This window comes from Arachis ipaensis, chromosome B02 (genome assembly GCF_000816755.2).
Source record: "Arachis ipaensis cultivar K30076 chromosome B02, Araip1.1, whole genome shotgun sequence".
Lineage (NCBI taxonomy): Eukaryota > Viridiplantae > Streptophyta > Magnoliopsida > Fabales > Fabaceae > Arachis > Arachis ipaensis.
In genome coordinates, this window is record NC_029786.2 from 105,886,722 (window position 1) to 105,894,835 (window position 8,114).

An 8,114-nucleotide genomic window follows, 5' to 3' on the forward strand; every position below is an offset into this window, starting at 1 on the left:
CTGAATTGATTTATCGTTCTTGTAAAACTCGCAACCAATTCTCTCCAGCCCATCAAGTTCACAAATATACAGTTCCTGCAGAGAGGGTAACTGTCCCAGTGAAGGGAGCTCACAACAGTTTTTACAACGAACCACAATCAGTTTTGTAATATTGGAGCAGCAAGAAAGGCCTAGGCCTAACCAATCGGGGAATATTTCACCCCTATAACCATCAATTAACAACTCTTTCAAGTTCCGGTGAGGTTGTAACTTGTCAAGTATATCTCTTTCACTTTCAACATCAACATTATCACCATCGCCATGTGGAAGCCATTTCAGTTTTAAAATGTTGATGTGCTTCTTGTTGCCCATCTTTGCCTCCGAAGCTTCTCCGCTATTGTTGACATTCTCCAAGTTGGAAATGCAGAATGAGCCATGAAGATTGTCAAGTGTTCCTAATTCTTTTATCCCATTCTCCTCATGCTTTCCGACAATGTAGTCTCCTAATAAATTCAAGTGTTTTAACTTACTCATTCTCTTTGGCATCTCTTTCAAACACGAAGCTCCTTCAATATCAAGGTGGCGCAAGTTCACAAGATCTTGCATGTTGCTAGGAAGCTTCTCTAATTTATAACATCTCCTCAACTTCAAGGTTTGGAGATTGTATAATTTACACAATGACTCAGGCAATCTCACAACAGGTGTAAAAGTGAGATCTAAATAACGCAAATGGATTAATTCTCCTATGGAATCAGGTAATGATAGAATATTAAAGCCTTTAAATGATAAAACTCTTAGGCATCTCAATTGCAGCAGCAACAGCAAATCACTTTCACCACAAATTGAATGCAAATGACACTGTAGAAATGTTCTCATATGCATTGCTCCATTATAAGCCTCTCCAATTATTCTTGAGACTAGATCGCCAAGATTTTCAGTATATGACAAATGACGAGTTATGCTGAAAATCTTTTGTGGGTTTCCAATTTCTTTGACTTTGAAATGGAATTTCCCAGCGAAAGATGTTGCTAGATCATGCATGAGATCATGCATTACGAATAAGTTAATATCAGTACTAGACGGTTGAAAAAATGATCTTGCAACTAATTCATCAAAATATGCACAACCAATATTTTCTAATGTGTTGTTTCCCATTGGTTGTAAAAGATCTTCAGCCATCCATAGCAACATTAATTCATCTTTGCCAAATTGATGATCCTCAGGATATAATGAGCAATAAACAAAGCACCGCTTTAAATGTGAAGGGAGGTAGTGATAACTAACTCTTAATGCAGGAACAATCTTACTATCATCTTCTGAAAGTTCCCAAATTTCACTATCTAATATATTCTCCCAATCTCCTTCATTATACTTATTGCGCAATAAACCCCCCAGTGTCTTCACAGCCAAAGGTAAGCCCTTACATTTTTTAACAATTTTTCTACCAATTTGTTCTAGAGTTGTATATTGTGTAGAATTAGTAGAAAGAGATGAATGTTTCAAAAACATTGACCAGCAATCATTGGGAGACAATGTGTGTAGTGAGTAATGTCGATTAGTAGTTGACACTACAGAATCAACATTTTTATTACGAGAAGTTAAAAGAATTTTACTTCCTTTATTCCCACACAAAAAAGACTTTAAAAAATTGTCCCACAAATTTTGCTGATTGTCCCAAACATCATCCAAGACAATTAAGAATGTCTTGTCGGTTAACTTTTCCTTCAATTCAGTTTGAAGTGAATTCAAGTTAACCTTATTACAAGGAGAAGAGGTTATGTCCTCTATTATAGCCTTTGTAACATTAACAGGATCAAATTTTGTAGCAACACACACCCATGCTTTAATGGCAAACTTCTCCTTCATTCTGGCATCATTGTAAACCCACTGAGCCAAAGTAGTTTTTCCGATTCCACCAATGCCTTCTATAGAGATCACAGACAGTTTATCATTGCAAGTATTATCTAACAACCACTCAACTATGGCCTCCTTGTCACTGTCCCTGCCATAAATATCAGAAGATTCAACCAGAGATGACTGAATTCTCCATGATATGTCCTCTAGATCTTCAGCAAATCTCTTGTTTCAGACCAAGAACATCTTTCTCCTCAACGATAGACTCTAGTTTATCAACTATGTCTTGCATGTTATCTACTACTTCCATCTCATCATCATCACTATATTCAACCATTGAATTAACAGCAGAGTGACACTGGGAAGAAAAGTTACCTGGATCCCTTTGGGTGGGGGTGGCAGTGGCAGCTTTAGTGGAGAGTTCATCCAGAAGATCATCAGCCAAATAGAGAGCATCTTGGAGATCAACAAGCCATTTCTTCACTTCTTGGTCTCTGATCTGCTTCTGCTCAGCATCATCAAGCACAGGTCGAGTGGCACGGAGACTCTTCCGCAGCTTTTGAAGCAACTTCTGGTCAGCTAACTTCCTTGCATCTGGGGTTGAGTTGACATCAAGTGAAGAGAGCTTGTTCAAAACAGCATCAGCAAAGGAAGATAGATAAGCTCTACCCTGAAGTTTTGCAGCCATGGTTGATGCTCAAGTTTAGGAGATGATGAGATCACAAGAAAGACAAGAAAGAAAGATTGGAAAGTTATGAGAAAAGTTGTTGTAGCAAGATTGCTATAAGGTAGCTGATCTTCTCAAGGCTCAAGCACAAGGGATTTCAAGTGTCTGCAGTTTGCAGTGTATTAACAAGGTTCTTTGCTGGGTATTATATATTTGTGCAATGCTGAAAGATGAATAATAATTAATTGATTGATAACGTTCTTTTGTTTTCTCCATGATGTTTTCACATGTCCTTTCATTTGTTTAACACTTCGTTAAGGTGTGTTCTTCGTATTTCAAGGTAAATTAAAACAACTTCTGAATAAATAATATATTTAAGAGAAGTGTTAGGAGATTTTGTCAATCAAAGACGTTCATGTGAAAAGAGATCTTTCACACGATTCTTGTCTTTACTCTCTTGGATGTATTCTATGAAAATAAATTTGCACTGCACGTTGTAACATGAGATGAAGAAAATATAAACAATTGGTTGGTGTAACGTTAAGATTTTTGCTAATCACATGATTACAGAAGTAATAAATCTGAGTAATCTGTATGTATCTCTATTGGATGAAGCATCTTGTGTCTGATGATAGATTACATAAACAAAGTGTAGAACTTCTAACTTTTTATTTTCTTTTATTCTGAACAAATATTTTTAATCTATCAGGTAAAGGTTGAAGAGTTAGATATTCTTTTTCATATACACATTACGTAAATAGCATGTTAAAATAAGAATAGTTTGAAAAATGAATCATACTCCTTTTGTTGAAAATTTTAATGTCAAGTGCAATGCCAAAATGCAATAGTGTGTTAATACTTAATAGGCACATGCTTCCTTCTTCATCACGTGACACCATGACAGAATATACTATTGTTTCTTTTATTCCTCAGTCCTCACAAAACGGAAGATGTTCCCTTCACATGTTCAACTATTTGTTCAATGCTTCTTGACATTGATGCTCTCATGTACATATAAAAATTATACTGCACGCATATCACTGCTCTTTTAATTTGTTGGTAGATTAGAGGAAATATTTTGGTAAAATGTATAAACAACTGGTTGGTATAACGTTACAACATTACTTGCAGATTTTTTATGCACTAAAGACAGAGTGAGAAGAGGAGGTCAATGAAAGAAGCAGCTTACAAGATTTCCATGTTGAAGGCTTTGTCTGAGAATAATGTTAAAGAAACAATCAAAGTTGGAGGAGGAGGAGGATGCTTGTTTTGTTGGTAGCTACATGAAGCGATGGCTATTACTGTTGACACTCACAACTCACACTGAAACTATTGAAGTAAGGAAAGGGTTAAAGCATATAATAATGCTATTTACTCACAAATTTCTACACACTTAGTTTACAATTATTCATTAGATATTTAGATTATTAGACTATTAGACTAGGTGTGTCAAATTGATGAAGATGATTGTGAGAGAAGAAAGGGAAGCAAATACTGAATTTCCTTAATTGCAAATTCAATATGGAATCAAACTGTTACATTCTATCAAGGGTTGCTATTTGTAGCAGATAACAATTAACAGAAGCTAAGATGAGAATATAAACAGAAAACAGAAAAATATATTACAAAACAGAAAAAACAGAATCTAAAACAGAAAGCTGAATTTACTTTTCAATCTAAAACTAATCTCATCCTAATTTCGTTACTAGGTTTATCATCCACTATGTAAGGCCTTAACAATCAATATATCTTGACTTTGATTTAAGAAAAAAAAAAAGAAATTTCTTTGATATTAGGCATATAACCACATTTTGGGTTCAATCATTGTAGGAATCTACTAATCACTCTTCTCTTCATTTATATTGTCCCGAGTTCCCTATATATATGAGTGGCAGGTTTGTAGCTTTCTAGGGAACATTTAGCTCATGCTGGAATTTATCTTCTTATAATCGAAACATAAGAAAAATCAGTTGAAATCACAAAATTTACATTAAGAATACTGTAATAAGCATTGAGACTAAATATCAGTTAGATTATCAAAATCCAAGTACAAGTTCTTAGCAAGACAAATTGAAAAAAGATGCAATTTCAATGTATGAGAAGGTATGCCTTGTATGTAAGAAATGAAATATAGAAAATTACCAACATTTCACTTGCTTATTACAAATAATAGGTAACATTGTATCTGACTCTTTTTTTTTTTTTTAAATTATAATGATGATATCCTAAACAAGAACAAAACAATGGCAGATGTCAAATAGAAAAAAGAACAACAACAATTATCATAATTAGCAAACACTAAACAACAATCAACAAACTTAGTTCATGAGGCGGAATAATTTGAACCACAGAAATAACCTTTCTGATCCTAGTTATCATAAAAATTTTACTTCCCTTAACCCCGTATTAAAATAAAAAGGCTTAAGAAGTCCATTATAATTATCATAATTTTCATTCCAGCATCATCCACCACAACTAAGAATTTTCTAGCTAAAGAAAATTGCCTTCACAGGTTCAATAGACAATTTCACATGACTTGCTTCAGAATACTTTTGTTATAATTTGTTCCACACCAAGCTGAAGATATGTTTCCTTCACATATCATATAGTATTTGTTTAATGCATCTTCTCCATAATGCTTCAACATAAATAATTACTGGAATTTCTAAACTCTGGCGTTATCAATAATACACTTTAATTAAGCAATGGGTTCATTAATTTTTTAAATATATATTTATTTGATCCAAATTTATTTATCAGTCTAAACATTCTGATTTCAACTGTAAAAGTTTGGGCAGTGGTTTGTAAGCTTCTCTTTCAATTGGCCTCTTTCACTATGAATTCTAAAAATTAGCATATGAATTGCAGCATAAAAAACTAAGAAGATGATAAATGCCTAAAAAATTAACTCAGAAAACAAACTTTGCATTTGTAGTAGTTTTTCAAAAGGTTACCCTAAATAACTTTTGGTGCTATTAATTTGCTGCCAAGTGCAAAGAGGAACTAACTTTTGCAAGTAATGGAGGAAAGAAAACATTTAAATAGCAAGGAGACCACATATGAATAAAAACTTGGTCAGAAATTATTAACATGAAATTTCAGTTGCTTCTTTATTTCAGATCAGTTTATTACAACTCGACCCTTAACGGGGAGAGAAACAGTCATGCACTGAACGTCAAATAATCATTCTGTCAAGGTCCAAAATGAGCTATGACTGGAGCTAAGGGAAATTGTCCCCTGGCAAGTCTAACAGATTCGAATATGAGATAAATAAGGTTACAAATATTTTTTTTTGTATAAATTTACAAGTTCTAGAATGAATAATTACATATTTTTAACAAAAGATAAAAATAAATAAATATGGATGGCTTTTGTCTATGACATATAGAGCAGATAACGTCTAAGTACTCAACAAGAAATAGGTACCTATTGCAGATCATTACTCTTGAACAGAAAGACTCAAATATTCAAGTATTTATTCCTGAAAAATATTTTTAGAAAAAAACGGAGTAAGTTTTGTAACTCATTAATTAGACAGTACATCTATAATTCACATAAGACCATATAAACATTATCCTAAAAATAATTTTATTTAGAACATAATAATTTATATGAATAAGTGAATCAATAAGGGAGTTTCATACAAAAATCAAATCAAAAGTCCACACTTAGACGGCTCCACCTCTATGGGTAGCCCTTTCCTCTTGTGTGTTCTAAGAGAATAATGGATCTAACGCCTAACCTATACGTTAGGCTGGCTCCACCTCTATGGGTAGCCCTTTCCTCTTGTGTGTTCTAAGAGAATAATGGATCTAACGCCTAACCTATAGGTTAGGCTAGCAACACCTCTGCTAGCAGGTTCTGAGTTAGATGCATCTAAATTAACATCATTACGGTTTTCTAATACGAGCCTCCCAAATATTTAATCTTTCAAATATATAAAGTATCGAATCAAATCAAATCAGACGATACTTTATCATTAGAAATCTTTTCCAATCATACTTTTTCACTCATACGAAATTTCAAACATATTTCACAATTTCAAAGTAAGGGAGTACCAACAAATACTTCAATGCTTCAAAAGTATATATTCGAGTAAAATTAAATATTCTAAAATAAAATAAAAGTTTCATAAAAATAATTATTCAACTATAATAAATCAATTATTCTAATCAATTCAGAGTTCTTCAATAATAATTTTATAAATATAATTAAAACTCATAATAGCATAAAGTAAAAGATTAGCGGTTATAAATATAAAGTCTAATCACAAATTAGTCCTAAAAGACCCAAGACCAACACCGGAATGCCATCAATATAGAGATTAGAAGTTAGAATCCAAGTGAGGGTTGAAGGTGGTAGTTTCAACCTGGGAGAATGGTCCCAAATAAGACAGGAAGCAAGGTCGAACAAAATACATCGACCCAAAACAAGCAGCAGCAACATCACACGACAATGACAACAGAGGTGCAGCAACCACCACCCTTCTCGGCAGCTGCAGCGATCAGATTAAGGGATGACAAGGCTAGGGCTTCTGGCGGCGACACCGACAACAGAGCGCAAGCAACGACGTGCTCCGACGACACAGCGGCACCTCCCTTCTTCACCACCGAGCTCAAACCCTCCCTCTCTGTCTCTCATTGTCTCCTCTTCTCAGCTACGGTGGCTCAATGGTTTCCCCTACACCGTCGCCATCTTCCTCTCCTTTTTCTTTCTTTCTTTCCTCTTCTTCCCATGTTCTTTCCTCATTCCTCCCTATCTTCTCGTTCCATTCTTTCTTTGGCTACGAGTGACGGGGACTGAAGGTTGAGAGAGTGTGTTTGTGTACTGTTTCCTTATTGCACCCATTCCACCCAGCTATATGCTTTCTTCATTGCCTCTTGTTCCCATCTTCGCTTGTCTTTAAATTCATTTTCAGTTCTACACTTCACCTGTAAATTCTTGAACAACACCTTCATATCTATTACTTTGTTTCTCAAGAACCGGTTCTCCCAATTGGTCTCAATTTTTCCTTCTATCCATTCAACCATCATTTTATTTGCTAAGACCACCTTCAAGTCCTCCTCCTTCACACTCACCTCTTCGAGCAAGAACTGTATAGCCATTTTGTAATAACTTATAAAAAAAATTGTGGGCCACTCTTCCTTTTCCTTTTCCCTAACCCTAATCACAAAAAAAAAACACTCTCTCTCAACCCTCAGTCCTCACTAGCCGTCACCCTCCCCAAACCCCCTTCTTCACTCACAACACACACACAAATCACATGAATAAAGAAGAAAAGAATGGAGGGAGAGCTGCGCTGCGAGGGAGAAGAGAGGACCGCCGCTGCGTGTCCTGCCACTGCCCTCCCCACTGAGCCGCCGAACCCGCCACACCTTGCTGCCAGTTGCCGCCGTCATCAACAACAATGGAGGAGAGAGAAAGAGGCGAACGCGAGGAGAGAGAGCGAAGCCTTTGTGTTGTTGTCGTGTTGGAGGGCTGGCTGTCGGGGGAGCTACTGCGACGAGCTCACCGCCGCCGTCTGGGTCGCTGCCGGAGGAAGAGAGCTTGCACAAGGGGATGCTGGAGTGGCTCGCCGCTGCCGGAAGCGCCACTGCACCTCTGGCCGCCGGGA

General features: G+C 35.9%; 1 protein-coding gene across 10 annotated transcripts in view; it reads right to left on the bottom strand.

Moving 5' to 3' along the window:
• LOC107626282 (putative disease resistance RPP13-like protein 1) overlaps positions 1 to 8,114 on the bottom strand; it is a 63,668-nt gene that overhangs the window by 9,142 nt on the left and 46,412 nt on the right. The window lies entirely within an intron of this gene.